This window comes from Lepus europaeus, chromosome 4 (assembly GCF_033115175.1).
Source record: "Lepus europaeus isolate LE1 chromosome 4, mLepTim1.pri, whole genome shotgun sequence".
Lineage (NCBI taxonomy): Eukaryota > Metazoa > Chordata > Mammalia > Lagomorpha > Leporidae > Lepus > Lepus europaeus.
This window is the reverse complement of record NC_084830.1, coordinates 29457610-29480279: the sequence shown is the minus strand read 5'-3', so window position 1 is coordinate 29480279 and position 22670 is coordinate 29457610. Positions and strand designations below refer to the sequence as shown.

General features: G+C 34.6%; 1 protein-coding gene and 1 pseudogene across 2 annotated transcripts in view; one reads left to right on the top strand and one right to left on the bottom strand.

The window, feature by feature from the left end:
• CSMD3 (CUB and Sushi multiple domains 3) overlaps nucleotides 1–22670 on the bottom strand; it is a 1267615-nt gene that overhangs the window by 1224301 nt on the left and 20644 nt on the right. The window lies entirely within an intron of this gene.
• The window catches only part of LOC133758154 (WD repeat-containing protein 70-like), a 38978-nt pseudogene that overhangs the window by 984 nt on the left and 15324 nt on the right, over nucleotides 1–22670 (top strand).

The following is a 22670-nucleotide window of genomic DNA, read 5'->3' as shown; positions in this document are numbered from 1 at the left end:
AAAATTTTTAAATCCTTCTAGAAAAAAGGGCTTAAATTTTCCTATACATATTAATTTGCATATGTCAGATGAAAAGAAAGAAGGCTCAATACATGTAAATAATTTATTTTTTTTAAAAATGAATATATCATATAAAACAATGCATTACAATCACGATATCTTGATTTATAGCAATCATGAGTCAATTAGACATGTTCTAAGTTGTTTAAAACAACTTAATACATATTCAGTGAATAAACATAAATTTATAAACACAAATATACAACAAACTAAACAATTTTTGTAAAATTTAAGTTTAGGAATTTCAGCCAATCACAAAAAAATTTTATTTTAATTTCCCCAAAGGTAAGATATGTATATTTTTTCTATCCAGGATATCATTCAGTAAATGAGATATAGCAAGTCCATGTATTTTTGTTTTAGAGAGACTGTTTATAATAATGGGGAAACAGCTATATGATGGCTCAAAGTGAGATCTTGATTTCTGTCTGAATATGCTAGGTATTCATTCACTCACATATTCAGCAAACATTTTTCCCGTAGGTACCCCACAATTGTGTGTCGTTTATACTATATGTACACAAGTACATATTCTTTTGTACTAGATAATAAAAGCATGATGCAACCATTACTTGGGGGAAGAACAAAGGACGAAGGGATACAAAAGTAGAATATTATTTATTGCGAGAATATAACTGATTAAAAAAATGTTTTCCTATTGTATATTAAAAATCAAAGAAACAAGCTGACAATCATTCCCTTCCCTAAAAAGTATGAATTATATGTGTGTTAGGTGAGAGACATGGAACTAGGTTTATAGTTATATAATTAAAACTAAACAAATCTTTGACCCAACAAATTTAATATTGCTAATGGAAAACTTATGCTGTCTACGTACCAGGATTTTCAGTCTGAGTCAGTGATGATCACTTAATAACATTGCTGAAAATTTCTACCCTTAGCAAGTTCATAAAACAACAAAATAGGCTTTCCACGGGTAAAAGCAAATGAAGCAAATGAAGGTGGCACAACCTGAATGATCAGCCTCAGGTAGACCGAACGTTAGGATAATCTAAGGACTGTAAGAATTGTTAGTGACAGGGGAATGACATAAAAACCTTTAAAATCTTATCTTCAAAATTGGTAAATAGGGAAAGAAGATATCAGCCCATAATCTAGGTCATATGATATTAACTCATATTTTTTTTCTTTTTATTAGAAAATGTGTTGCATAATCATGATTAGCATGACTTGAACTTCAGCGTTAATGAGATGATTATTTAGAATATATCAAGTTGTTTAAATGAGCTGAATTAAGCTATGTCTCTCAGTAATAAAACTTGGAGTTATGATCTTAGAAGCATTGTCATTACCTGATAAATCACCAGAATAAGTAATAGTGCCAGCAGCTATATATGATAAAATTATCAAATTTGAAAATAAGGGAGAAAGCATATGCCAGAAATATAGGAAGGGAGTACTTGACACAATTCTAGAAGAGACAATTTTACAAATATTTGTCTGACACATGCTATTTTAAGTAATCATGTTCAATTTTCATACTTGAAGATAAAACATAACATGAAATGCACAGTCCTGAAGTATCCAGGATTGTGGAAGAATTGACATGTGATAAGCGTTGTGATAGATTTGGATACAAATGCTATGTAGTGTGAAGTAGTAATGATAATTTTACCTAGGGAAGTGACAATATATTTTATATAGGAGTATTTAAAAAATCATTTAATCTGGTTCTTCAGGCAGAGAGCTATACTCTTCAGTGCATTTGAAGAAATAGTAAGGTGCCAATAGTAGTTTACTAGGAATGGATAAGATAAAGCATGGTATATTTGACAATAAAATAAAATGGACTTGGGAGTCACACAGTATGGTTTATAGCTTAGTACTAAGCTGTGAAAGGTTAGTTCAGTTACTTGGATCTAGGTATATAGATAGGCTCAGTGAATATTTTCGTTATACATAAATTAAGCAGAATGAAGTAGAGTCATTATGTTTTGATTATTCCTTCCCCTACTCTTGTTGTAATCTGAAAGAGGTTTCCAGAGTATGTGTCTGGATTTAAGCAACAAGTTTGTAAAGCATGTATTTTATTATTAGAAACAACAATATTAGCTATCATTTATTAAGTGCTTACATGTAGCAAACTATATTTAACCATTTATGTTTTATATACACATATGAATAAGTTGTGGATATATGAACTGTAGAATGCTGAGTGGCGGGTGTTTTCAAAACTATATTAATGGTAACTCATTATTGAATTTATGCTAGTCTGGATAATGTTTTCTTTGACATGCGTAATGCTGAATTTGGGCCTGTAGTGGTATTCAACATATTTAGCAAATTTGTATACAGTAGTATATAAATTGTTTGTTATATTAGTAGGTTACAAAAGTTGTAAGTAGCTAAAAAGTATTTAACAAGAACTGTGCCTGCTAAAATAATAAGCCAGGACTAAAAACTAATTTTGAAAAGAAGACAAATGTGAAACCTCCCACTTAATGCTAGCAGCTATGTTCAATAGCTTCATATGAATAAACTGTAGAAGTTTCATCTGATTCTAAGAAAATTCGATGTTACATTTCTTGAAGGTAAGATAGATAGAAAAGAGGGCTCTTTCAAAAGCTTCATGAAACTTTCACTTCAATTTTCCACAAAACTTCTAAAGCCTCCATCAATGTCCTTTTTACTTATAATGGAAACCCAGTTCTGTGACTATCAGAGAGTAAGTCCTCAGTCCAAGCCATTTAAACTGCACATCACGGAAATCTGAGCGAGCCAAAATGTGCAGTAACTTTGTGGTATTTCAATTATAACTGGCTTCAACTAAATTACAGTGTCCAGGATGAGCATTTACTAGATCTGGACATCTGTACTCTTTAGATCCAGTTTGCAGTGTCAAGGTAGAATTCACGGAGCTGCATCTGAGAGATTGATTGAGGGACTGTAGCACTGGATATTTTAAACTTTATCTTCTCCATGTGCATATCTGTCACAGAGGTACAAGTTGAATGCTGTGAGTAGAAATACTACATAGTAGCATATAGTTGGATGGTACATTAGATATATTCAGTGGTGTGCCAAGCCTGATGGTGTAAACACATCACAGGCATGTAGTAGTTGTGTTAAATACAGAGTATTTACTCAATAGATGCTTACTGATTTAATTTTTGAATCTGAGATTCTAAGAAACAATGGAGAATATCTTAGTAGCTATCCTGGAAAAGAAACACTATGTCAGTGATTTCTAAAGAGTTACAATATGCTCACATGAACAAACTCATTGCATTTCCATATGTATTTTTCCACCTTAGTCCTTTAAAACTGTAGTATAAAAATATTTCATAATATTATGCCTGTTTTCATACCCACCTCCTCTTCCTTGCCTTAACTGACACACTGGATTACCAAATTTTTTTTCTGACCTGAACTACTTTTCAATCCTTATCCCAGCCTATTTAAAAATATCACAGATGAAAAACCCAAAACATTAGAGACATCAAATATCTTATAAAGGGAGAGAATCTTTAGCAAAATCTGAATGCTTAACCAGTTTATCTCTGATATATGCACATAATCACACACATGAGGACAAGAATAATCATGAATACAAGTAGAGAAACAATATAATTTAAATAATTAACAAGATAAATCGATCACCTCCATCTAAATCAGGCATTTATCCCTTGAATTGTAGTTCTTGAATTGGTATCTGCTTTTTATTTTATTAAAAAATGGATCTTTGTTCAACTTTATAATTTAAACCATAATGATCCTGAAATAAATTTCTATTATGTAGAAAGGCCAGCAGCTTAAAATACAATTTAAATTATTATTTTGTAGAGTCATATATGTTAACAAATTATTTCTTTAAAGTGATTAGAATCTAATCAATTACATTTTTATTAGAACCTATTCTTTATTTTATTTATTTTTTCATATTTTTGACAGGCAGAGTTAGTGAAAGAGAGAGGGAGAGAGAGAGAGAAAGGTCTTCCTTCCATTGGTTCACTCCCCAAATGGCCGCCACGGTCGGCCAGTGCTGTGCTGATCTGAAGCCAGGAGCCCAGGAGCCGGGTGCTTCCTCCTGGTCTCCCATGCGGGTACAAGGGCCCAAGCACTTGGGCCATGCTCCACTGCCTTCCCGGGCCACAGCAGAGAGCTGGCCTGGAAGAGGAGCAACTGGGACAGAATCCAGCGCCCCGACCTGGACTAGAACCCAGGGTGCCGGCTCCACAGCAGAGGATTAGCCTAGTGAGCTGTGGTGCCAGCCAGAACTTATTCTTAGATATTATACATTGCAGAGATTAATAGGAACTTATTTAGGAAAACACGTTATGTTTATGATGATAGGTCATTTTTTTCTTTTTAATCTAAATTTTTTATAATATTCATCTGCAGCGTAGTGAAACTCATGGTATTAAAATCCATAGTTGCTCAGTCACCTCAGCTTGCTTCGCTGTGTATTTACTCTGTGCCAGGTCTTGGAGGAGCCCTCGTAGTAGAAAAGCAAACACAGGGCACACATTCTAAGAACTCAAGATATTATGAAAAGGTATTACTTAAATGACTATAGACTATTATGCGAAAAAAAGCCAAAGTTATGTGAGAACAAGGATAATTAGTTCTCAATGCAAAGGATATGCTATATTTTGAATAAAACATAAACACTATACATCCTCCAAGTAGCAATGAAAGAGGTTCAAAGAATTTTTAAAAATTTTATTTATATAAAAAAGAACAACTTTCATGCATTTCATAATTTTTATTCCAGTCAAACCTGATATATTGGGGCCCAAGGGGGTTAATCTGCCTTCTACGATACAAGCATCCCATATAGGCACAGTTCCTGTCCTGGTTGCCCCACTTCTAATCCAGTTAATGTGACTGGAGAAGCAGCAGGGAATGGCCCAAGTACATGGGCTCCTGTACCAACCTGGGAGATCTGGATAAGCTCCAGCTTTTGGCTTCAGCTTGGCCCAGCCCCAGGCATTGTTACCATTTGAGGAATGAACCAGTGGATAGATCTTTTCTCCCCTGCCCTCCCCTCCCCTGCCTTCCCCTCCCCTCCCCTCCCCTCTCCTCTCCTCACTTCTCTCTTTTCTCTCTCTCTCTCCCCTCCTCCTCTCTCTCCCACTTTCCATATAACTCTGCTTTTTAAATAAGTCAATAAATCGTATTCAAAAAGCTTATATATTAGACTAGTAAAGAGAGATAACAGGAAATCTTTCATTCTGTCCATCTGTCCTTCCTTCCTTTCAACCTCCTTTCTTCCTTTCTTTCGTTTGATTTCCTCCCTTCTTTTGAAAGTTCTTTTAAAAGTTCTTTACTATCTTGTGTGAATATTGATGGAAATGTTATAAAGAGGCAGGTTAAGTCCACATAATAAAAGTTTGAATATCTTCAGAAGGGTATGTGAAGAATTTGCATGGGTTTTAACTGAAAGGACCTTGAAACTAATTTTTTTTTATCTTATTTATTTGAAAGGCAGAGTAGCCACTTGCCATATCTGACTATTAAGTTCAGGAAAAGAGCTTGTGTTACTGAGGAAATGAATTTTTAATTCTGTTTAATTTTAATAAGTTCAGCCTTACAGTAGAAAACATTGAAGCAGTGTCAAGTACTTGTTTCTGTCAAATAGAAAGTTGTTTTAACTTCGCTTCATCACACAAGATGCTGGTGTTATACCTTAGTGTAGTTATAAAGGGTAAGCAACAGTTCCAGTGCTAAGGACAAAGTTATTTTTTAAATTGTATTTAATGTGTGCATATATGCGGATTTAAGAACATAGTGATACTTCCCACCCTGCCTTCCCTACCACTCATGTTCCCATCTTTCTTCCTCCTCCCTCTCCTATTCCTACTCTTACTGTTTACAAAGATCTATTTTCAGTTTACTTTATATTCAAAAGATTAACCCTACACTGAGTAAAGAGTTCAACAAATAGCATGAACAACAACAAGAAAAACTCTTCCTCAACAGTAGATACAAGGGCTATAACAATCATTGAATCTCAAAATGTCCATTTCACTCCATAACATTTTAGGTACAATGCTTTAGTCACTGTCATTGGGTGGATACCATTGAATTTTTTTTCCTATATACTTTTTTTTTCTTTTAAGATTGATTTATTTACCTGATAGTCATAGCTACAGACACATACACACACAAACACACCCACACTGGGGAGTGGGGGGAGAGAGACAGAGAGAGAGAAAAAAAAATCTTCCATCTACTGGTTCACTCCCTTAAATGACCAGGGCTGGGCCAGGCTGAAGCCAGGAGCCAGGAGCCAGGAGCTTCATACTGGTTTGGCAGGGGCCCAAACACTTGGGCCATCTTCTGCTTCTTTTCCTGGCTATTAGCAGAGATCTGGATTATAAGTTAGTAGCTGGGACACAAACCGGTACCCATAATGGGATACTGGCAACACAGGCAGTGGCTTTACCCGCTGTACCACAATGCTGCCCCCTTCCTATGCACTTTTAATAACATTTTAAGGTGTTCATTTGGATATGTTAGTAGTCAGAAAATACAGGTTATAGTGATCGCTATGAATATTGTTTTCTGAAATAAAATACTAAATGTTTTAATTTTTATTTAATTTTATGTAAGAATATTAAACATACATAAAAATTATATATAATTATGGGGTACTATGTGTTGCTTAATTGCATGTATACCTCATATAATGTCCAGTCAGGATAAATATATTTATCCTTTCAAGCTCTTAACATTTCTTTATAATGAAAGCATCATTATCAAATTCTGTCTTCTAGTTTTTAAAATAGGGCAACACAATAAATGGACATTATGTATCTTCATATTATTGTGCAATAGAACCCCGAAACTTCTTACTCCTACATAGCTATAAACTTTATTTGAAAGGCAGAGTAACAGTGAGAGAAAGGGAGAGATAGAGATGTCCCATAAGTTGGTTCTCTCTCTAAATCACCTCACCAGCTGAGGCTGGGCCAAGTTCTGCAGGATCCACATGATTTATATTTAAATTATATTTAGGTACAGGCAGTGGCTTTACCCACAGTACCACAATGCCAACCTCCAGCCTCTATATTTTTAACTTCTATGAGATCACCTATTTTTTTAGACTCCATATATAAGTGTAATCATGTCATAGTTGTCTTTCTCTGGTTTATTTCACTGAACATCACGCCCTCCAGTCCCAACAATGCTGCAAATGACAAGATTTCATACTTCTTAAATTATTTCAAAGAAAAATTAAAAGAAGGGGTTTCTTCCAAATCCATTCTGTGCCCCATTACCTTTATACCTAAATATAAATATGTCTCCCACATGACTGACAGGAACCCAAGTGCTTGAACTGTCTTTTGCTGCTTTCCTGGGAACACAGGTAGAGCTAGATTTAAAGTGAAGCAGCTGAGACTGAAACAGGCACTCTGACTTGGGATGCTGGCATTGCAAGCAGCAGTTTAACCAACAGTACCACAATGCCAACCTCCAGCCTCTATATTTTTAACTTCAATGAGATCACCTATTTTTTTTAGACTCCATATATGAGTGTAATCATGTCATAGTTGTCTTTCTTTGGCTTATTTCACTGAACATCACGCCCTCCAGTCCCAACAATGTTATAAATGACAAGATTTCATACTTAAATTATTTCAAAGAAAAATTAAAAGAAGGGGTTTCTTCCAAATCCATTCTGTGCCCCATTACCTTTATACCTGAACCAAACAAGGACACAACAACAACAAATAAATAAAGCTACAAGCCAGTCTCCTTGATGAATATAGGTACAAAAATCCTCAACAAGAGAGCAGAAAATGCAATCCAACAGCACATTAAAAGAAACATTCACCATGATCAAGTGGGATTAATCCCAAGAATGTAAGGATGCCTTAACATAGGCACATCAGTAAACGGAACATATCATGTGGACTCAATTAAGAACAAAACTCATGAGATTATATCAATAGATACAAAAAGGCCATTTGATAAAATTCAATATCTCTGTATGGGAAAAACTTTGACAATATTAGATGCAGAACAAACATTTCTCAACATAATAAAGGCCCAGTTTAACAAGCCAGCAGCTAACATCATACTGAATAGAGTCAGACCAAAGGCTTTTTTCCTAAGATCTGGAACAACAGAAGGATTCCCCCTTTCACGTTTTTTTAACTCAACATAGTACTGGAGATCTAGCTAGAGCAATTAGGAAGAAGATGAAATAAAAGTTATCCAAACTGAAAAAGAGGGAGTCAAGTTGTCACTATTTGCAGATAACATGACCTTGTATACAGAAAATCACTAAAGACTGTACCAAAAAGCTATTTGAACTAATAAACAAATGCAGCAAAGTTGCAGCATACAGAGTCAATGTACAAAAATCAAGGGGGCCAATGCTGTGGTGTAGTAGACTAAGCCTCCTTCTGTGACCTGGCATCCCATATGGGCCCTTGTTCTTGTGCTGGCTGCTCCACTTCTGATCCAGCTTTCTGCTATGGCCTGAGAAAGCAGTAGATGGCCCAAGTGCTTGGGCCCCTGCTCCCATGTGGGAGACTCAGAAGAAGCTCCTGGCCCCTGGCTTTGGATCAGCTCAACTCTGGCTGTTGTGGCCATTTGGGGAGTGAACCAGCAGATAGAAGACCTCTCTCTCTGTCTCTATCTCTCTCTGTCACTAACTCTACCTCTCAAATAGATAAATAAAATCTTTAAAAAATAAGTAGTATTGTTATGTATCAACAGTGAATCATCTAAGCAAGAAATCCCAGTTCCAATAAGTGGAAAAAGTTAAATAGCCAAATAAAGTTAACCAAAGAGGTGAAAGTTCTCACCAATGAAAATCAAAAGTTATTTGTTAAAGAGATTAAAGAGAAAACAAAGAAATGAAAAAACATTCCATGTTCATGGATTGAAAGAATCAATATCATTAAAATGTGCACAATTTTCAAAGTAATTTATTGTTTCAATTCAGCCCCTATCAAAATCCCAATGACAAGTTTTACAAAAATAGAAAAAAATACTAAAATATTAAATTTGTATGGAACCACAAAAGACCCCAAATAGCCAAAGCATGAAGTATTACACTCCCTGACATTAAAATACATTATTAAGCTACATTACCTAATTACATGTTAGTGGCATAGAAACATATCTATACATAAATGAAAAGACCACAGACCCTCAAATAGACCCATGCATCTATAGTCAACTGATCTTTGATGAAAGTGCTAATAGCATGCATTGGAAGAAAGATAGTGCTTTTCATAAATGGTACTGGGAAGATTAGATATATGCATACAAAAGAAATAAACCAGACCCCTATCTTGCAGCATTTACAAAAATCACTTCAAAATAGATTACATATCTAAATGACAGTCCTGAAACTTTGAGCCTATTAAAATAAAACATAGGGAAATCATGTAATGACACAGGAGTCGGTAAAGATTTTTCTGGGTCAGACCCCTACAAAGCAGGAAATAAAAATCTTAAATATAGACAAATGGGATTTCATTAAGCTAAAAAGCTTTCGCACAGCAAAGGACAAAGTGAACAGATTAAAGTACAACTCACATAATGTAAGAAAATATTCACAAGAATACATCTGACAAGAGGTTAACATCCAGAATATAAAAAATTCAAATGTCTTAATAGAAAAACAATAAACAATCCAATTAAAAAATGGATTAGGGCCCTGGTATTGTGGTGCTGTGGATTAAGCCAACAAATTTGATGCTGGCGAACCCATATGAGCACCTGTTGGAGTCCCTAGTGATCCAAATCCAATCCAGTTCCCTGTTAATGTGCTTGATAAAGCAATAGAAGATGACCCAAGTACATAGGCCCCTATAATGCATGTGGGAGACCTGGATAGAGTTCCAGATTCCTGACTCCAAGCTGGACCAGCTCAAGCCATCGTCACTATTTGGGGAGTGAATCCACATATTGAAGAGTTCTCTCTCTCTCTTCCTCCCATTCTCTCTCTCTCTCTCCCTTCCTCCCTGCTCCCCTTTTTCCATCTCTCTCTCTAACTCTGCCTTTCAAATAAATAAAATATATCTATAAAAGGGGACACTACATATAAACAGATATTTTTCAAAGATAGACATACAAATGGCTAACAGATGAAAATGTGCTCAAAAGAACTAATCACCAGGGCAATGCAAATCAAAACCAGAAGAAATATCACCTCCTCAATCTAGTAAGACTGGTTCCTACCACAGAGACAAAAGACAATCATTGAAGAAAAGGGAATCTTTGCACTCTGTTGGTGGGAATGTTAATTAGTACAGCCATCATGGAAAACAGAATGGAGTTTCTTCAAAATCTAAAATCTAAAAGTAAAGCTACCATATGATTCAGCAATTCTACTTTACTGTTTTATATCCAAGGGAAATGAAATACATCTATAATTCCTTGTTTACTGTAGCACTATTCATGATAGCCAGAAAATGGAAACATCCCAAGTGTCCATCAACTGATGAATGCATAAAAAAGTCATACATATAACAATTTATTTTTCTTTTTCTAAAAAAAATATTTTTTTTGATTTTAAAGGCAGAGTTACAGAGAGGCAGAGAGAGAGGTCTTCCACCAGCTGGATCACTCCCCAGATGGCTGCAACAACAAGAGCTGTGCCAATCCGAAACCAGGAGCCAGGAGCTTCTTCTAGGTCTCCCATGTGGGTGCAGGCAGGCTTTCCCAGGTCACAGCAGAGAGCCAGTTGGAATTGGTGCAGCCGGGACTCAAACCAGCACCCATATGGGATGCCGGCACTGCAGACGGCAGCTTTACCTGCTATGCCACAGCACTGGCTCCACAATTTATTTTTCTACTTTGTAAATAACTATGAGAAAACTTGCAACAACAACAAAGTACTACTGATGTTGAAAAACTAGTGATGAAGAAGTTTAGTACTCCCTTAGAAACAGTTTTTTTTTTTAAATGGAAGAAGTTATATTGTAATTTGCAACATGAAAGTAACTGTAATTTACTACCTCAGAGCAAAATGAAAAAGTTACATGTTGAAAATGAAACAAAAGATAGTAAAGTGGATTATATTAAAGGTGTTTTCAGCAAATATACAGTGAATTTGGTAATTTCCTCTTAAAGTTAAAATGATTTAAGAAATTAGTTACTTTAAATAAAAATTAATCATCCCAATTTTATAAACAGTTTTATCACAACCTGATTTTTAACTTTGCCCAGGAATAAAATAGCTGTTATTTGTGGATACACACATACTCACACACATTTGCACATGCATGCATATTTTAAGTACAGAGATGGTAAAATAAATTAATATCTTAATTATAGCAATTTTACCAGGAGACTAAACTCTTGTTGGAAAGACTGAAGTTCATAATTTACAAAAGTATGGATCTTCAATTAAGTAAACAGACAATTGCATATAGAACATAAGAATTTTTGTGTCGAATTTGAATTCAAAAATTTGAGAAATTGCAAGTACTAATCTTTAATTTTAGAAGGGCTAATCAATAATTAATAATACAGAGATATATTTCATTCAAAGGACTTTCAAATTTATGTAAAAACTCCCAGCCTAAATAATTGATCTCATGACAGATGTTTTAAAAAATATTGCATCTGTTAAATAGAAATTTCAGCTAAATATGGTTTAATTCATTTCTGTCATGACAGTTTACTCCAGCAATGGTAGGTCAAATATTAGGACTTATTAAAGGTTAAAAACAAGAGACAGTTCATCATTCCATTGTGTCATGGACAGTTTTTAAAAATTATTCACTATGCACATAGACAAAGCATACATCATCACCAGTTTATGCCACTGTTGAAAGAAAGATAAGACAATAAATTAAAAATTCTGTGTTTAGTCAATGCATTAATTGGGGTTAAATATTATAGATATTTACTATTGCTTTACTTACAAGTCAAGATTCCCTTAAAACAAAAGGAATGTTTGCAAAACATTCAATGATCAAAAACCAAATCAGGGGCCAGCACTGTGACACAGAGGGATAACGCCATGGCCTGAAGTGCTGGCATCCCATATAGGTGCCGGTTCAAGATCTGGCTGCTCCACTTCCAGTACGGCTCTCTGCTGTGGCCTGGGAAAACAGTGGAAGATGGCCCAAGTGATTGGGCCCCTGCACCCATGTGGGAGACCTGAAGAAGCTCCTGGCTCCTGGCTTCGGATCAGTGCAGCTCAGGCCGTTGCTGCCAACTGGGGAGTGAACCATCAGATGGAAGACCTCTCTCTCTCTCTCTTTCTCTCTCCCTCTCTCTCTCTGCCTCTCCTTTCTCTGTGCAATTCTGACTTTCAAATAAATAAATAAATATTTTTAAAAATCAGAAGTAATTTATTTTCACCAATATCATAGCGAGTATACACAAGCTAAATTTTAGGCACCAATGAGAAGAAAATTTAATTTGCTAACTTGTTAGGTAGATATGAGAACTTATATTGAAAATAATTATTTTGGCCTGCGCCATAGCTCAATAGGCTAATCCTTTGCCTTGGGGCACTGGCACACCAGGTTCTAGTCCCAGTCGGGGCACTGGATTCTGTCCCAGTTGCCCCTCTTCCAGTCCAGCTCTCTGCTGAGACCCGGGAGGGCAGTGGAAGATGGCCCAAGTGCTTGGGCCCTGCACCCGCATGGGAGGCCAGGAGAAGCACCTGGCTCCTGGCTTCGGATCAGCGCAGCGCACAGGCCGTAGCAGCCATTTGGGGAGTGAACCAATGGTAAAGGAAGACTTTTCTTTCTGTCTCTCCCTCTCTCACTGTCCACTCTGCCTGTCAAAAAATAAAAAAAGAAAAAATAAAAAAAAATAAAAAGAAAATAAATATTTTGAGGCTGGTATGGTGGTACAGCAGGTTAAACCACTGCTTGCAACTATGGTATCCATTATTGTAGTTCCAGTTCATGTCCCAACTTCTCTGCTTCTGCTCCTGCTCTTGCTAATGCTTCTGTTAAAGCATGGGATGATGGCACAAAGTGCGTGGGCCCCTGCCACCCACGTGTGAGACCTGGATGAAATTCTAGAGTTCTGGTTGCTAACTGGCATAGCCCCAGCTATTGTGAAAAATTAGGGACTGAATAAGCTGATGGTAGATCTCTCTTTTTCTTTTCCCTCCCCTTCTAACCCCTTCCCCAACATTCTGCCTTTCAAATAAATATTTAAAAATATATTGTGTAATATAAGGGAATAAGAGTGAATGCACATATTTTAACGTGAATATACAACGATAATATTACTCTAGTTTGTAGTAATTAAACTGTCCTCAAATATTCTTCACTAAAATTGAATTTTTTCATTAACAGAGATAAATTTGGAATTACTCTCAGTGAACACAATATTCCCTTTCAATTTAATGTTAATTAAACTAATATGACATGAAATTTAGAGTATTTACCTATGTTGTACAAAATTACTCATAAATCTTTTGTTTTTAAGTCAGATCAATTATTTTGAAACTAATGACTAACTTTTGTTACTATGAATGAGAATGCGAATAAGAAGTAGTTTTATATAATCTATTCAATTCTTGGATCCTTAAAAAGTTATCTTTGAAAAAATTTGCTATGTGAGTCTACTGTTTCAATTATAAATTTGATATCTCTAAATACACATAAAGTATGTTTGTAGAGCATATAGCTGTAATTTTATAAACTAAAAGTACAAGATACATAGTTGTTTTTAAATATCTGTAGAAATAAAAACACAATGAGATGTGAATATCTCATTCATATATTTAATGTTGATTACATTTGAAAGTGACAAAATCTTGATCTTAGGTTAAATAAAATATAATTTATCCTGTTTTTTTTTTCTACCATGTGGATTGGCTACTAGAAAATTTTAAATTCCATTGGAAAAAATCTCTTTATTTTTCTACTTGACAACATCAAGTAGAGAAAGAGAGAGAGAAAGAGAGGAAATCTCCACTTTCTGAATTAGACAAATAGTATTACAATAAAGGTGTTTAAAATTGCAAGTAGAGCAGGTTTAGTATTCTATATAGGTAGAAACAAAAGATTAGTTTTGTATTTAATGAATTTCAAATGTCCTAAAGGCAGCTTATTGAATGGTGGAATATGTTCTTGTGTGTGGAGCTCAGAGTACAAGAACTTCATCCTTTTCTATTGAGTTGGATTGTGTGGCTGAAAGAAGAAAACAGGGCAAATGGAAATCATGCTAACTTGCAATATTTAAAGAGCAGGCTAATAAAAAGTTTTCAGTAAACACTAATAAAGGAAAAAGATGGAGCAATATTGAAGGAGAAACAGAAGGCATGTTTCTGGTAGGTAAAACCTTCCAAGATTATGGACAAAGTGTTTAAGGTACCCATATCCTATATTGAAGTACCTGAATTCAATATTCCAGCTTCTTACTAATGCAGACCATGAGAGGTGGCAGTGATGGCTTAAGTCATTGTGTTTCTGCCATCCATGTGGGTGACTTAGATTGAGTTCCCAGTTCGCAGCTTCAGTCTGGCCAATCTCAGCCCTTCTAAGAATTTGAGGAGTGAACTAGCAGATGAAATGTCTTTCTGTCCTTTTGTCTTATCCATCCCTCTCTCACACTTTCTGTCAAATAAAAAACTAGTAAAACTAGATTTTCAAATGCTCTTCAAAAAGATGAATGGATATGGATTTTTTACAATATTCAGCAGATTGTAAAAATTCTTTAGATATTGAATTCTTTTTCCAAGAAAATTTCACCCTTAACAGGGTATTGGCATAGTAGAAAAATGAAATATTTCTGTTGGAAACAATACATGGTTTTCATTAGCAATCATTCAAAATGATTCAAAACTCAGTATAACATATCATTTTTACATGGAACTAGGGTTGTCATATGTAGCAGATGCTTCTAAGAAACAAATATTTCCTACAGTTTTAATATGTGGCATTGAATGTGCAGTGAATATGTTAATAAAAACAGTACTAAACATCCTCTTAATCTCACCAGCAGAAAAACAAAACCCCATTTTCAGTATTAAAGCAAAACATACATTTCCTATTAATATTTATATTAACTGCATATGCCATAGACTGTGTATGTTCCCCACTATATATATGAGTATATCCTAGAATAGCAGGTATGTTTCTAACATTTTTAACAGTATGCAAAGAAAAGACATGTAAATCCATACAGAGAATTTGTTCAAATATTTTATTGTTCTTGTTATTGTGTCATAAGTAGTATTTATACTAGACCATTAAATATGGCACATAATCATTAAAATATTTCATTTTTCATGATTCTTACTACAATCAATTTTTAATAAAACCAAGAAATTATCTACTTAAAAAAAATCATACAGGATTAGGCATCGTGGCATAGTGAACAAAGCTGCTGCCTGCAATACCAGCATCCCACATAGGTACTGGTTCATGTACTGGTTGCTCCACTTCCTTCCAGCTCCCTACTAATGGCCTAGGAAAAGCAACTAAAGATGGCCTGAGAGTACTTGGGCCCCTGCCATTCATATGGGAGACCAGATGAAGCTCCTGTTTCCTGGCTTCAGTCTGGTCCAGTGCTGGCTGTATTGGCCATCTGCAGAGTGAAACAACAGATGGAAAATATTTCTCTCTCTCTCTTTTTCTCTCTCTCTGTTTTTTCCTCTCTTTGTGTAACCCTGACTTTCAAATAAATAAATAAATAAATAAATATTTTTTTAAAGAAATGCTACAATACAGACACTACTATCTGAAAATTTTCTCTTCTCTGTTTTGTTGTTAGTGGCTGTTTTTCTATAAGGATTCAAAATTTGTTACCTATATGTCATCTTCTTTACAGCTCTTTTCTCTTGCTTGCCAATAACATTACAAGGCAACAGCAGTTTTCACTAGGCAGTCTTATGCAATCTATTAAATTTTTAAAGTCAAAAACTTGGCATTGAAAATTATTGCATCTCTAAAACAAATGTCAAATTCATTCATGCTATGGAAAACTATTATAATTCCATTTCTATAAACCATGTCAGCCTTGCAAATAATCACTCACCTGTTACATCCACACAAGCACTGATGATTCAATCTTCACATCGCCCATGATTGTGAAACAATAGGAATTTAATACAACTGGTAGAGTACAATGCTTCTATCACTTTGCTTCTACTGCACTTAACCAGAAAGTTAAGACCAACCAGGACAAGTGAAGGGCAAAACTTGGACTCAACATAAAAGCTTTTTCAACTATGTGTCTGGCCAATTGTACACCATTAACCTAGCAGGGGTGCCATTACTTTTACTAAAGATATTTTTATAGCAAAAGGAATCCACTTAAAAATACGATTGATGAAACAAATGTGTCATCTTGATTGTTTACTCTTTAGTAATCTTTTAATCAAGAATTAAGAGAAAAGGCATCAATCATAAACTGATATAAAATATCAAAAAGGCAAACTTGATGATTGCATATGTGCAGTGTCAAAAATTGAGGTTTTTTTGATGCTTGACTGCCTCAAACTATATGCTTCAATATACAGAATTAAAAATATAGAATGATAAAAAATGTTGATAGTTGTCATATATAAATATAGACATATATATATATATATATATATATAATTGATCCCTACAGGCAAAAAGAAAATAATAAGAAATATCCCTGTTGCAAATTTAGGCAGATATAATGGGAAGCAATGGGTACCTAATCAGGTAAATATCATACCACTCAATTCCTCCAGCCATGCCCAAGAAGAAAAACATTGAAACAAGAAATATAAACACATTTAAAAATTCAAGTTAAGGAAATCAATTAGTGAAGTAGTAATTGCAACAACAAAACAATGGAGCAATTTTGATAAGTCAAACAATAACAGTGTCTCACAGTTTTCAAACTGAGAGGGATATTAAATATCTACACTAATTCACAGGAAAAAATAAAAGCAAAGAAAAAATCATGATAGAAAAAATAAAGTCTCTTTTTCAATATAGCAGGAAGTAACAGAAAATGTTTCAGAAGAAACCTCAAAGATATCTTGAACTTGTCACTATTTTATACATCAATGACAGATGTAAATCCATGGAAATAGGAGTTTATGAATGAGGGTGACACAACTTGTAGAAATGAAAATATCAAAGAAAAATGTAATACAATTATATTTGTATACCACAAGCAGTCTGCTTTTCTTTTTTAAAAAAAAGTAAGAAACTTGAGGCAATGTGTTCACAAATTTTCAGAAACAGAAATTGATAAGGGACATTTCCAATTTTCTGACAGATTTTTACAAAAAGAGAAGCAAACAGAAATTGCAACATTAACATAGAATAGACTTAAATTGCACAAAACTAAATAAAATGGTGCTTTAGAGAACATCATGGGATAATATATATATATTATATGTATATATATATAATATATATTATATATATATATAAGCAAAAGATTACAGGGGGAGAAAAAAAAGACAAATATTGAGGCCTGAATGATTAATAATAGTAAAGCAAAATAAAAATTGTATTCTGAATGCCACAAAATGATAGAATAGTTAATATTATTTTGTATTTTAGACTAATTTTAAGCAAACAACATTTGTTTAGTTTCTTCCTCTAGAAAAGTTTGTATAAGATTCCATGGAAATATGGGGTTACTAAAAACACAAACACTGACCTTGCAAATCTCTTTGTTCCATAAAAGATATAGAATATGCATAAACTTTTAAATACAAGACAATGTATAGTTTAAAAAAGCTATTATTCAGATACAAATAAAATTTAAGATACATGTGAAGTGGAGTTCAATTTCAACTTGAGAAAATTTAGAGACATACTTCTGGGGAAGCGTGATGGTATTTCAACAAGATTACTATACTAGGGTTTTATTTTTAAAGATTTATTTTATTTATTTGAAGGGCACAATTACAGAGAGGGAAAGAGAAAGGGTTGGGAGTGGGGAGAGAGAGATCTCCATCCTCTGGTTCATTTCCCAAATGGCTACAAGAGCCAGGGCTGGGTCAGCCCAAAACCAGGATCCAGGAACTTCATCCGGGTCTCCTACATGAATACTGGGGCCCCAGGACCTGGGCCATCTTCCACTGGTTTCCCAGGCACACCAGCAGGGAACTAGATAAGAAGTTGGGCAGCCAGGACTTGAACTGGTGCCCATAGAGGATGTCGGCATAGCAGGCAGTGGCTCCACCTACTACGTCACAATGCCAGCCCCCACTAGAGTTATATTTTATACTAAAAACAGCTTAGTGCAAATAAAAATATGTTAAAGAATGCATTAATTTCACTATTGAGATTGATCTGTGTGGCTTTGGCAGAGTAGTAATAAAATACATGGCTGGAGGTCATAGTAAGAGTGTAAATATGAACTGTATTAAAAGAGATATCGAAAACATATTAAAAAAATTAAATCCATTGCAGAAATGAAAAGAAAAAAACATGCATAACTTGCTCCCCATGCACCTCCCTTGAAAAAAACTAACTACAAACTTGCAGTAGGTGAACAATAGTTATGTCGTGGTTTGAATATCATTTATCCTTTTCAAAATTCATGTTGGACTTCAATCCCTATTACCAAATATAAACAAGTTAGAAAATTAATCTGACTATGATGTTTAGAGGTGAGGCCTTTGAGAATTGATTAGGATTACTATGTGGTCATCAGAGTAGAGCGCCTATGACAATACAGGGGCTTTATAAGAAGAGACAGAGGTCACGTGGTTGTGGTGGGGAGGGAGACCAGGACACACACACACACACACACTGTTTCTTGCCATGTGATGCCCTGTACCATTTCAGGATTCTGCTGTCAAGAAAGCCATCACCAGATATGGGCCCCTTGACCTTGAACTAGAATGGTGATCCCAAATGAACCTATTTTCTTTAGAGCTTCACCAGTTTGTGGTATTTATTATTAGCAACAGAAAATGAGCTAATGCATTCTTTCAGCAGTACTGTTAAACATACATTGATTAAATTCTATTCTCAGAATGACTGGTTCCTCCATATGTTGCACATACTTCTGAGCCACTAAACAATCTAAGATCAGATGTGGGAAGCAATTTCTGCTGTAGACTATGGGCAGTTCCAGAAGGTCCTTATCAGATTGACTTGTTTCAAGAACAATGTAAGGAAATGAGACAGAAGGCACAAATGCATCAATGGTCAAAGAATTGAAGTAATTCTATCTAAAACTTCATCATTAATCCAAAATTTTTCAGTGGGACAGGGTTACTTGGAGAAATGTAGCCAAGAACAATTACTACAGAATTAGAGAGCTGACATCATAGCTTCTGTCTCTGCTAGAAATTTGAGACAATCTTGACAAATGCTGAGTTGGTTGGGTGGGAGATAAAATAGAATTTTCCATTGGGGGCTTGCTGGTGGTGCAATGGGTTAAACCACCACCTGTGATACCAGCATCCTATATGAGTGCCAGTTCAGATCCTGGCTGTTCCACTTCAGATTCAGCTTCTTGCTAATGCACCTTAGAAAGCATCAGAAGATGACCCCAACTGCTTGGGTCCTTCTACCTGAGATACCTGAATGGAGTTCTTGACTCATGTCTTTCAGATAAAAACAAAAACAATTTTTAATGTAATTGCACTGAATAAAATTAAGCAATTATCTAAAATGTTTTATACCTGTAAAATCATTACACACACAGATACTTCAAAAATAGATTAAAAAAATGGAACTTAGAGATAGGTTTATTTTGGTACAATATTTTTTAAATTCATGATAATGAGCAATCTTTATAAAGTTTGTAGGAAATGTGTACTGTGAAAAAATACATGAATTTCAAAATGTTTTGTAAAAAAAATCTTTTAATTCCATTTCCCCATAAACTTATTGAAGTACAATATATAATTTTCATGTAAGATTTAAATATACATAGTGAAAGCTAGTGATATGTGCTTTTTAAAAGGTACCTATATGAAGGCATGAGATATATTCACTAGCAGCACCACTTGGTAATTTGTTGAGGTACTGCTTTGCATAAAAAATTTGACATGGTGTTGGAGAGAATGTAGAGAAGGCTAGAGAAAAGACGACACACATTAGATTGCTGGGGTCTGGAATGCGGGATCTACTAGTATTCTATTTTCAGTATTTTGAGGAAGCTCCGTATGGTGTTCTTCAAAGACTGTACTAATTTACATTCCCACTAACAGTGTGTAAGGGTTTTATTTTCTCTAAATCCTCCTCAGCACTTGTTACTCTTTGTCGTTCTGACAAAAGCCATTCTTACTACAGTCAGGCTCTATTTCATTGTGGTTTAGATCTGCATTTCCCTGATGACTCGTATTGTTGAACATGTTTTCATGTACATGTTGGCCATTTGTATATTTTCTTTTTAAAAAATGACTATTTAGATCTTGTGCCCATTTTTAAATGGGATTATTTGTATTTCCAGTATTCAGTTGTTTGTGTTCCTTATATGTTATGATTATTAGCTTATAAGATAATTAATTTGAAAATATTTTCTCCCGTTGTGTAAGTTGTCTTTTCATTATATTGTTTCCTTTGCTGTGCTTTTTAATTTCTTTGAAACACATTTTCCTATTTTTGCAAAGATTGAAAGGCTGGTCCTTACTCAGCAGAACATTTTTATATATTACATCACTTTAACAAAAAGTTATAAAATACATAAATTATATAATTAGATACATAAATCCAATAATACAGTCGATAAATTTAATATTTATTTTTTATTTAAAATTGTAAAAATGTTTGAAGACATTTTTTAACATTTCCCATTGGAAAGAATGTTTAACCAAATCCAAAATATAGTTAGTATTGATTTACAAAACCAATTGTTTAGGTTTAAGGTTTGACCATTCACTTTACTGAGGACTCTGCTGAGTTAAAGACCAGAACATCTTTTATTTAAAACCTGAATTTTCTTGTTTAATGTTGGGAAAATTCATTTCATTTTAACACATTATTGAATAAATTGAAGTTGGTAAGCAAAGATATTTTAAATACAGAACAACATCGTTAGTATTTATGCAACAGTCATTAGTGGCAATGTGCACTATAGGAAGCCCTTTTTTTAATGCAAATCCATTTGGTATATGCTTCTATGAAATTTATAGAAAATATAAGAGATGAGGAAACTAAGCCTAAAAGAAACATTTCACTCTGTCTAGTAAGGATGTAGCTAATATTAAATTTCATGGTTTGGGGTGGGCACTTGGACTATGGTTAAGACACTGTGTAATATACCTGAGTCTGATATTGAGTACATAATTTTTATTCCCATCTCTGGCTCTCAACTTTATGGTAATACAGACCCTGGGAGTCAGTAGTGATGGTCAAGTTCTTGGAATCCTGCCACCCATGTGGAACACCTGGGTTGAAGCCCAGCTTCTGGCTTCAGTCTGGCCAGCCCCAGCTATTGTGGGCATTTCGGGAGTGAAAATGCAAATGGGAGTTCTCTCTTTCTTCCTCTCAAATAAAATAGAAGAAATCCATGTTACCCACATTACTTTCTACCAGATTAGAGATTCAAAATAACAAACTTTCCTACTTTAATTTGTTCTCTCATGTAAGGAATAATACTTGAAAATATGTGCTGAACAGGCCTAGGGATGAACAAGTACTTCTGATAGTAAGCAAGAGTAATCAGTGCGAAACAAATCTTTGGGTTAATACTGTGATGATCATGGAAGCAGTAATATTTTGAGCTATGGAACTTTAATATAGGCCTTTCAAGTAAAAGCAACTGAGTTACAACTTCAGCGTGAAGATCACTTAAACTCTGACACCATAGGTAGATATATACCATTTTTATGAATTCCTTTATTTCGTGGGATAAATTAGGTATACAAACTGATATGGGTAGTCACTGCTGAAGGAGTCAAATAATATTCAAAATATTCAATAACAAAACCATTTGGGTAATACAGATTGGTTTTTCTAATTGTAAGGTTTGACTTAAACTAAATTACATACTAAATTAATTATAATCAAATTCAAGTTTCTAAATATTTGTTGCGAACTTACTCTGCTTATTACCTACTGAGTTAGAGCTGGAGATGACATGATAGGATTTTAAGATGTTGGTCTGTTTGAAAGACAGTTACTGGAAGAGGAAGACACACACAAATGAGAGAAAGAAGGAGAGAGAGTGATATCTTTCATTTTCTGGTTCATTCCCCAAGTGGCCACAGCTGGACCAGGCCAAAAACAGGAATCTGGAACTCTAATTGGGTCTTCCCCAGGGGTGGCAGAGGACCAAGCAATTGAACCATTCTTTGCTGCCCATACAGGCACATTAGCAAGGAACTGGATCAGAAATAAAGCAGCTGGGACTCCAACCCATACCCATTTGGGATGTCAGCATCACAGAGACCAAATCTTAAGATTTCTGAGCTGTTTCTTTTGACTAAGTAAGAGCCATGAGATAGAAATTTATTCATTTTTCTTTTACATGTCTAAGACATGAATTCACAGAAAGTTTCCTATGGAGTCTAGATTAAACATAATAAAGTATATATAAATATGAAATGAGAGCTTTAATATACCAATTTTAATTTGTAAAGAGAAAAATGTATCAAACAGCAGTAAATACTATGAATAATATGTCATCAAAACTAAGTTTTTTGCATAATGCATGTGTTTTTTTATTTTAACTGCAAACCATAATTTAATAAAGGATCCTGCAAAGCATGTCCAAACATTATATATGAAGCCTGACTCTTCAGGGAACAGAAGTCT